This window comes from Typha latifolia, chromosome 1 (genome assembly GCF_019914945.1).
Source record: "Typha latifolia isolate L0001 chromosome 1, TyphaL0001v2, whole genome shotgun sequence".
Classification (NCBI taxonomy): Eukaryota; Viridiplantae; Streptophyta; class Magnoliopsida; order Poales; family Typhaceae; genus Typha; species Typha latifolia.
The window spans coordinates 15,750,400-15,761,945 of NC_133086.1; positions in this window are offsets into that span (position 1 = coordinate 15,750,400).

Consider the following 11,546-nt stretch of genomic DNA (forward strand, 5'->3'; position numbering starts at 1 on the left):
TACATCTATAGCTCACCTCATCCTCTCTCTATAATATCTCCTCAAGACATCTCAAGTTGCTATCACGTACCGCATATCTAAAGGGTTAGAAAAAAAAATAAAGAGAGTCATGAGCAAAAGGCTCAGTGAATAGACCTTACCCGAATCAGTGATGCCAAACAGAGAGTAAATCATATACTGGATAATATGAATCAGAAAGAGCATCATGTCATAAATGAGTACATGAGTATATACTCAATAATATATAAATGAAAAGTAGATAACATGTCATGTCACAACTGATAAAATATATAATTCTCGACAATGTATAAATAAATCTCCATGTCATACCATCATCATAACTCTCTCTCAAATATAACACATATGATGCATGTCGATCATGATCATACTATGATATCAAATGCAACCACATATGATGCATATTGACCATTCGATAATCAGGTATAACATATGATAATGAAATCATATGCATTTCTCAACATCACGATCATCATCGACATCTCGGTATAATATCATCATACTAGACCATTGTGCACAGTCAACACCCGGTACTCTGTCTCAACATCATGTCCAAAGGCTCAAAGCATACCCCACCACCCGTAAGAGTATCTCAAATATAATCATACCCCGCCACCTACAAGGGTATCAACATCCATCCAAATCGGGCACCCACATAGTTGATAGAAACTTCGTGAGGATAACTCATCACATATGCCCTGGCAAACAGCATGTGTCCGAATGTCTGCTGAGCACATAGACTAACGATCTCGGACGTAAGGCCAATAGGATCGTGACTATGTCGAGCGATCAATTATCCACCAAGCGCGTCCTAACCCTCGCGCCCACTCGGGTATCCTCACGCTTTCTATCAACTATCCTATCAATTATATTTCATGCTTTCCTTCTAAATGACAGATCATATGCATATATCAAGTACAATAACCAGTCAATGCATAACAGGAATTAAAATAGAACAGGAATCAAGAGAAAAATGATGCAATGTAGACTCCAACCATGTATCTAACACATCCATACTTTTACTAGTCTATCACATGCGCACTCATACTAGAAATCACTCCGACACAAAGTCATAACAATATAATCATCTCTAATCATCTCTATTTATCATCATCATACTCATATGCAAGATCAGCCTAATTCTATTCATGATAAAAATATGCTCGACTGTAATTATCTCTAGATAAGGTCATATAATCATGCTGGAGGCCAAAACATGCATGTATATAATATATAATATAACCTAATTTGAGAAAGGCGTCTAAGGGATAAGACTACTCACCCTTGATCAGAAGACGCAAACCACGTATCCCTCACATCTGCTAATCAACCGAGTGACACTCATCGCTAGCAAGGTCCACGAGGTCTCAAATAAGGGGGTTCGGGATCTGAAAATATATAAGTAGTATGATGTTAGCTATTTATCTAATTAGAATTAAGTTAATTAGAATATAAAGGTTTATTAGGTTTAGTATCACTTCTCTTTATTTTTTATTACATAACTAGGTCTATGATTCAAATACTATAATTATATTATTATCATAAAATGTTAGTTATAACATAAGGAGAAGATGTCTGTTTCCTTTTATATGAGAGTATTTCTAAATATATAATTATAAAATAAAATAAAATAAAATAACTATAAGTATAGACAAGGTCTAATTATAATTAATTTTAAAATTCATACACTATCTTGATTAATTAGGGACAATGCAGTCTTTACTCTATAAAATAATAAATAAATAACTAAAAAGCTTAGTATTTTATTTGTTGTAGAATAATCATATATAAAGAAAATTAATAGAAATACTTAAAATATATATGATGAGGGTATTAGAATATAAATCTAATAATTATAATTTACAAATCTATCTATTAATCTAATAGACATATAAATAAATAAATAAATATAAGTATTACCTATATTTATACCTAATTATTCATTAATTATAAAAATTATCATTAATAACATTATATTGAAGAATATATAATATTATTAAAATAGTTAATATCTAAATACTCTATTTGCATTAACTAAGAAGAAAAATACCTAAATAAATAACACAAATTAAATAATTAATTAATTAAATATGCCATCAGTGCTGGGCTCGGCCTAGCACTACACTGTGCAGAAAGAAGAAGAAGGAGCTGAGGAAGAAGGAGAAAAAGAAAGAAAGAAAGAAAGAAAGAAAGAACGAACGAAGAAGAAGAAGAAGAAAAAGAAGAAGAGGAGAAGAGGAAGAGAAGAAAGAGAGAAGGTGAGGGAGGAGGTTGCGGCCAGCCTCTTGGTCTATGTGAACGTGTTCGAACGGCTTGAGAGGAGACGACTGTGAACGCAGCTCTCGGTCTGTGTGAACGCGTGAGCCCGCATTCGAATGTGCATGTGAACGCAGCTATTTGTCTGTGTGAACGCATGAGAACGCGATGTGAACTCATAAACTTTTCTCTAATAATCTTGCAATTCTTCAAAATAGATATTTTCTAGACTTGTATAAAAGCTTATATACATGTATAAATACACTTAGAATATTTTGTACACAATTGCCAACAATAAAAATCTAACAATCTCCCTCTTTGGCCATTGTGACAAAACATCTAGATTACAAGATATTACAAAGAATTCAAAATGTGCATTCAACAAGTCTAGAAGATTTAGCACATCAATCACTGCAATTAAAAATATACTGATCCAAGATCAAGTGAAAATAACTAGAAGTGAAAAAACAATTCAAACACAAGTTCACAAGTTCTCAAGCAAACACAAGTTCACATGATCTTCAAGCAAACACAATTTTACAAGTTCACAAGTTCTTCAAGCAAAGTTATTTGCCAGTAAACTTAAACTAGTAAACTCCCCCTACACCAGTACTCCCCCTACACTAGTAAACTCCTAAACTCACTCCGAACATCTAACTCTCCCCCTTTTTGACACAAATTCTAAAGACTAAGAACTAGGAGGAAACTAACGATGAAGAATCGACAACACGGAGTCGAGCACGGTCCCCTGACGAGCTTGCTTAGCCCGTAAATCATTCACGGTCGAATATAAGTCCTGCACCTGAGTGCTAAGCTGATTAAACCGGTCAAAGAACTAAGGTAACTCCCCCTTCAGGATGATATGAATCATCGTTAGAACTGTCAGCAGAACTATCGAGGTGTGATGGACGTCTAGCGGCGGAAGAGGAGGACGGTTTGAGAGGAGACGGCTGATCATGAGCTTGACTCCGCTTAAGTGTTATTTGATCCAACAATTTTTTAGCAGTAAGCGAAGCTTCTGAGCCATCCACTTGCACCCCACTCTAAGTGCACAATTTGGTAATAAAAATACCAAACGGCAACCCTTCACAAGGCGCTTCTTTTTATGCAACTGCCAAAATAGAATTGTATATTACAACAGCCAAATCAATAGAAATCCCCAGCAGCATTGCATGAAGGAGGAAGGCCCAATCCAGACTAATACTTGAATGTCGAGTCTTGGGGGCGACATTGTAAAGACAAAACAGATGTAGCATGCGAGCCACTGAAGTCAGTTTCGCATGAGGCATCATTTTCCTTTCCAACATTCCCCTTGTATTAACACATTACTAGCATAATCTTTAACATCAGGAAGCAGATCAGAAGTTGGATACTGGAACTCGCCATAAGAAAGTTGGACTTCAGCACGAATGACATTAGAGTCTAAATATACCGAAACCCCACGGACGGTAGACCGTATACAACGTTCTAAAATAGTGACATTGCTAAAAAAAATTCCCTGACAACCTCCACATATGTTGTCCCGTTCATCCGACACACGGACAACTATCCTCGCTCAATAAATGTCTGTTCGATCCCCAAGGCGCAAAAATCAGAAATGATAACTGGTCTTTCACAAATAATAGGTTGAGTGCCAAAATTATGTTTATATCTCCCTGTAGCAGTAGATGTAGAAAACTTGGGAGCCGAAGATGGTGAGGAAGGTGGCCTTGGTTTCTTGGAAACTATAGCTTTTTTAGGCATTCTAGAGAAAGAAACAAGTCGCAAGATTCAACACATGCCCAAAGCATACAAAAAAAAACAAGAAATCCAAAAATTTCTAGAAACTATGAAGACCCTAAGTGAAATCCATCTTCCACTTGAAAAAACTAAGTTATCACGTTCAATCGCTCAAGAAACATCAAGATATTAATTCTAATGTGATCAAAACTCGAAAATGCACGAAATCAATCAAGATCAAGAGATTCAATTGAATAAAAAATAAGAAATTTGATGCATGATCATACCTTGCAAAAAGTGAAGAAAAACTTGAAGTTTCGACCGAAAGACGCTAGATCCGGAGGAGAACTACCTTTTAAAAGGGTTTGAAGTGAAAATTTTGATGAAAAAGATGAAGATCTTGAAGATTTGGGAGGGAGAAAATAAAGGGTTTCTAGGGTTTGGAAGATAGAAGATGAAAACCCTTGGGTTCGGACGCAATATTTAAAGAACCCCCGAGTGTGCTCGAATGCACCAGTCTGCGCGTTCGAATGTGCCAATCACCGCGTTCGAACTCAAGAAGTCTAAGTTCGAACGCCCTTTTTTTTAGTAAAAGGTCTAAAAAAAATAAAAAATCTTTTCGGAAATGCACTTCTAGAAATTCAAAATAGATTCAAGACATAAAATCTGACAATCAAATGAAATAAGTCATACACAGATCAATCAAATCATCAAAATTATATTATAATCAATTCTAATGTATCTCTCAAATTTAAATTAATAATATGCATATGCAAGTTGAGCATAGATAACATGAAACATTCTTCTTAAATAAACTTTCCTATTTAAACAATGATGCAACACAGTAGTCAAACCGACTAAGTATTTAAATTTGCACTTTTTGACTTATTCTCCATAACAAAATAGGAATTTTTATGTTAATTTTTACTGAAACCATATAGGTGCAATGAGGGCTTTCATACATTAGTAGGTAGCTGTAACGCCCCCGCCCGGCACGGGCACGTGCACGCCCACGCGGACAGGCGGGGCCCGTCACGCACAGATATTCTCCTGTACACATACAATCATGACATCATCAAATACTACCTGCTAACATATCCATGATCACATAACCCATCACCAATTAAATCATATTATTAACCAAATAAACCTCTTAACATATGAATATCCCAGTCCACAATAATATACATTAAACTACTATATAATTTGGCAGGACCTACACAGGCCACAACAAACTATCAAGATACAACTAAAATGGCTAATATAAAAGTACACTATGATTCGACTTATATTATACAATTCATCGTCTAATACAACAGAGTACAAATATCAAATACTGGTACAACTCAATTCCTATATAAACTATCATCTATACCGTCTCGCATCTATAGCTCACCTCATCATCGCTCTAAAATATCTTCTCAAGATATCTCAATTCGCTATCACATACCACGTATCTGACGGGATTAGAAAAGAAATAAAGAGAGTCATGAGCAAAAGGCTCAGTGAACAGACCTTACCCAAAATCAGTAATGCCAAACAGAGAGTAAATCATGTACTGGATAATATGAATCAGAAAGAGCATCATGTCATGAATGAGTATATGAATGTTCCTCAATAATACATAAATGAAAAATAGGTAACATGTCATGTCATAACTAATAGAATATATAATCCTCGACAATGTAAAAATAAATCTCCATGTCATACCATTATCATAACTCTTGATACATGATGCATGCCGATCATGACCATGCTACGATATCAAATGCAACCATATATAATGCATATTGATCACTCGATAATCAGGTAACCAAATGATAATGAAATCATATGCATTTCTCAACATCACAATTATCAATCATCACCGACATCTCGGTATAATATCATCATACTAGACCACTGTGCACAGTCAACACCCGGTACCCGGTCTCAACATCATGCCTGAAGGCTCAGATCATACTCTGCCATCCGCAAAGAGTATCTCAAATATAATCATACCCTGCCATCCGCTAAGGGTATCAACATCCATCCAGACCGGGCACCCTTCTAGCTAATAGAAATTTCGTGAGGATAACTCGCCACATATGCCCTAGCGAACAGCATGTGTCCGAATGTCTGCTGCGCACACAGACTAACGACCTCAGACGTAAGGCTAACAGGATCGCGACTATGTCGAGCGATCAATCATCCACCAAGCACATCCTAACCCTCGCACCCACTCGGGTATCCTCACGCTTTCTATCAACTATCCTATCAATCACATTTCATGCTTTCCTTCGAAATGATAGATCAAATGCATATATCCAGTAGATAACAAGTCAATTCATAACAAGAATTTAGGTGGAATAGGAATCAAGAGAAAATGATGCAATGTAGTCTCCAACTGTATCGTCAACACATGCATACTCATGCTACATATTAACTCGGTAAACAATCATAATAGTAGAATCATCTCTAATCATCTCTATATATATCACCAATGTACTCATATCCCAAATCAGTATAATCGAATGCATGATAAAATATGCTCGACTGTAATCATCTCTAGATAAAATCATATAATCATGATGGATGCCAAAATATGCATGTACATAAATATATAATATAACCTAATTTGAGTAAGGCGTCTAAGGGATAAGACTACTCACATCATATTAGAAGACTCAACACACGTATCCCTCGGGTTCATCAATCAACCGCCACTCGATGCTGGTGAGATCCTCGGGGTCTCAAATAAGGGAGTTCAGAGTGTGGAAATGTTTAAGTAACATAAAGTTAGTTGTTTATCTGATTATAATTCGTTCGAGTAAAATATGATATTTTATTAAGTTTAATATTGATTAAATTTATAGGATAAATTTAATTGTGGCAATATTAATATGCTATTTATATTTATTTAATAAAATCCTAATTTGATAATTATAGAAAATAAATATATAGTAATTTATCTCCTTTTTATAAATAACCAAGACGAATATATATATGATTTAATAAAAATATAATTATATAATAATATAATTATTAGTTATTTTGTAATACTTACTCTTATTTAACTAATCCTAGATTATATATAAAATAATCATTATCCTATTATACAAAAATAATCTGCAATTCTAGTATTCCATTTTATACAAACTATTAGACAATACTAATATACTAAAAATAGACATATATAATATAAGTTAAATATAAATATAAGACTACATATATTCACTAATAAATAATAACTAAAACTCTAAATAAATTTATAGGCAATATTTCTAATTTTAATTAATAAATTATTATACTAAAATGCTTAGTAAAATTATATTAGTTATAAATTATCAAAATAATTAATTACCTAAATAGACTATGTTACTTATCATTAGGAAGTAATTATATAAAAATAATAATAATAGTCCTCTTCCAACACACATCGCTACACAACAAGAGGAGGAGGAGGGCCAAGAATGGAGAAGAAGAAGAGAGGAAGAAGAAGAGAAAGAAAGAAAGAAGAAAGAAGAAGAAGAAGAAGAAGAAGAAGAAGAGACGGAGAAGGAAGGGAGGCTCACCTAGGCTGCGGCGGTGGCGACAGCGACAGCGATAGTGGCGGCTGGAGTTGATAAGAGAAGGGAGAGAGCTCAAGAGAGAGAGGTGATAGAGAGAGAGAGAGAGAGAGAGAGAGAGAAGGTGGTGCGGCGGCGATGACGGCGACAACGAGAAGCCGTCGGCGAGGAGAGAAAGAGAGAGGTGCTAGAGAGAGAGAGAGAGGAGGGTAGAGAAAGAATGAGGGAGTTAGAGAGAGAGAAGGTGGTGAGAAAGGGAGAGGTGATAGAGAGAGAGAAAGAGAGGAGGGTAAGAGAGAGAATGAGGGAGTTAGAGAAAGAGAAGGTGGTGCGGCGGCGACGGCGGTGGTAGGCCGGGGTCGGCAAGGGAAGGAGAGAAAGAGAGAGCTCGAGAGATCGAAAGAGAGAGAGAGAGAGAGATTTAGAGGGAGAAAGAGAGAGGCGGTGAGGGTGGTGCTGTGACGGCGACGGCAGCGACGGCGGCGGTAGACCGACGTCGGCAAGAAAATATGTGAGAAAAGAGAGAAGAGAGAGAGAGAGAGAGAGAGAGAGAGGGAGAGAGAGAGAACATGTGAGAGAGAAAGAGAGAGAGATATATATAAAGAGAGAGGGAAGGTGGTGGACGAGGGGGAAGGGCGGCGGTTGCGGCGGCGATGGGGCCCACCGCAGCTAGCTGGCCACAGCCCGTTGGCTGCGGCAGCGGCAGTGGGCATGTGGCGCCCCACTATGAGGCCGGCCACAGTGTGGCCAGTCGCGTCATGCCCATATATATTTTTTTAAGATTGGGTTCTTACATTAGCCCTTTAACATTAGTAGATTCCATAATAGTAGAAGTGTCAAGATTAAATACTTTGTATGCTCTACTATTATTAGAATACCGTAAAAAGATGCCATCACTACTCCTAGTGTCAAATTTAGTCAAATATTCTCGATCACGCAAGATATAGCATTTACTACCAAATACTTGAAAATATTTAACACTAGGTTTCTTACCTTTCCAGATTTCATATGCAGTCATTTTTGTACCTGGTCTTAGATAAACACGATTTATCACATGTACCACTGTATTGATCGCCTATGCCCAAAACCTTTGAGTAACCTTTTTAGCGTGAAACATAACCCTAGCCATTTCCTGCACAACTCGATTTTTTCTTTCCATAATCTCGTTCTGTTGTGGAGTTATAGGAGCTAAAAATTCATGTTGAATACTAAGAGAATCGCAAAATATAAAAATTATTTCATTTTAAAATTATTTACCATGATCAGAACGAATCCTAACTAGGGTAGTAGATTTTTCATTCTGGAATTTTAAGCATAGTAATTTAAAAACTTCAAAGATTTCAGACTTCTCACGTAAAAAGGCAACCCAGGTATATCTGAAGTAATCATCGACCATTAAGAATATATAGTGTTTACCTGCAAGACTTTCCATTTTTGTTGGACCCATTAAGTCCATGTGAACTAATTGTAGCACACGGTCAGTGGTAGCTGCATTTACATTTTTGTGTGAGATCCTAATTTGTTTTCCAATTTGACACGAACCGCACACTATTTTTGACATTTCTTTTTATCTTAGGTATTACTCTTACCATTTTTTATTTGGACAAATTAAATAATTCCTTGTGATACACATGTCGAAGACGTTGATGTCAAAGATATGCAATGTCGAAAAAGGCACCGTTATATTTCAATTTATGTATAGTTCTAACAATATAGTAATTATCAGATGTTTTAGATCAATAACATATAACATTACCATCATGATCTAGAATAGTACAATCATTTTTGGAGAATTTTACATCATAATCTTTATCACAAAATTGATTGATGCTTATTAGATTTGCTTTTAAGCCCTTAACATAAATAATATTTTCAAGAATAGAAACCCCTGAAGAACTTACCTTTCCTTTACCTATTATCTTGGATGAATTTCCATCTCCGAATGTCACAACTTCCCCTTTATTTTCTTCGAGATTAGAAAATAAGAATTTGTCACTCGACATATGTCTTGAACAGCTACTATCTAAATACCACAAATCAGAATTTAAAACTTTCAAGGCTGTATGCACAACATAACATTTTAAATCACTTTTCTTAACCCATATAGCCTTTATTTTTATCCCATAAATGAAAGCACTTCTAGGTTTTTGCAAAAATTTACAATGAGGTCGAATATGCCCTAAATGCCGCATGAAAGCATGTTGGAACAAATCCTTTTCTACTCACTTTTTGTTGAGGAGTGTGACTAAAGTTTACCTTTGGCGCAGCTAAAGAGTTACCAGATTGTTGATTAAACTTCAATTTAGAGACATTTATCCATGATTGCTTTGAAAATGCAGTTGATGACCTCAAGTTTTATTCATTTTGTATATCTACAGAAACAAAGATAGTTTTATTATCCAATATCATACCTGTCCTTTTCAGAAATCTAAGCTTTTAAAATCTCGTCTAGTTTGTTCTTTCACTTCTTTTTGCAATCGTTCTAGTTCATCTTCATCAGTCTTCATCTTATTTTTTGCATTGTCAAGTTGTTCAGAAAGGTTTTTGACACGTTTAAGTTCCAATCTATACTTCTCAAATTGATTTCTTTCGGATTCGATTACCTTGAGTCGTTGAAGTAGTTTAAGATTACTTTTTTTAGTTTAAATGACTCCAAGTACAAGTCATTATATGTCTTTTGTATTTCAGATTCATCTTCCTCAGTTGGTAACATATCCTAATCATCTGTACTATCAGTATCAACTACAGAGTCAGTATTAAGAAGAGAGGAGGTAAAAGCTACAAAGTTTTCTTCGTCTTTCTCAAGAATCATTATCGATCCATCTGAGTCATCCTAAGTGACATTCATAGCTTTACCCTTCCTCTCAAGACGATTAGGGCATTCTTATGTGATGTGTCCAAAACCAGAACATTCAAAACATTGAACTTTATTCTCAGAATTCTTTTTTTTTTGTTTGACATTGTTGTTGCTTACCCCTATATTCGAACTCACAGTATTCTTCCTTTTCACAAAGGATTTGTTTTTCTCAAGTTTTTCAGCATTCAACTTGTTTGGCTTTCGAAAGAATTTTTTGAACTTTTTGACAAACACAGCTAACGTCTCAACATTTAAATCACCTTCATCATCAAACTCCTATATATTTTGTTCAACTGTGGATAGAGCCATCCCTTTTGACTTCCTCGGTTTTGAAAGGCTGAACTCAAATATTTGTATATTTCCTACCAATTGTTCAATTTTTATAGAATCGATGTCCTTACTTTCCTCAATAGCTGTAACTTTCGTCTGAAACCTTTCTGGAAGAGACCTAAGGATCTTACGAATAATTCTGTTTTCAGGAATTTTCTCTCCTGGGTTGAAACTTGAGTTGACTATATCACTCAGCTTTGCATAGAACTCATCAAATGTCTCATTCTTCTCCATACGTAGAGTTTCAAAACTAGTAGTTAACCTTTAAAGTTTAGAAAGTTTTACAGCCATAGTTCTTTCGTGCGTTGTTTCTAAGATCGTCCAAGCTTCTTTTGCTATTTCACAAGTAGAAATTCTTCTAAATTATTTTGAGGAAACACAACTAAAAATTGCATTTATTGCCTTGCTATTCCACCCCGCTTTTTCATAATCTGTCCTATCCTATGACTCTATCAGTTTTTCAGCAAGTTTATCATCCACCATGTACATTGGTGGACTCCAACCGTTCACAACGGCAAACCATACTCGCTTGTCTATTGACTTCAAGTAAGCTCTCATCCTAGCTTTCCAATATCCATAATTTAATCCATCTAGAATAGGAGGTCTAATAGACGATGGTCCATCTCTATGAAAATCCATGCCTATCTGATCTCTCTCTACGAGTGAGAGAATCTGCTCCGATACCAATTGAAAAAATCCCTAGACACATGTATGTATCTAAATCTTAGGTAATGATATCACTCGTTCGCTTAAGTAAAAGTCCGAAGAAATATTAAAAATGAAAGCAAAGATAAACGCTAAGATTTTAACATGGAAAA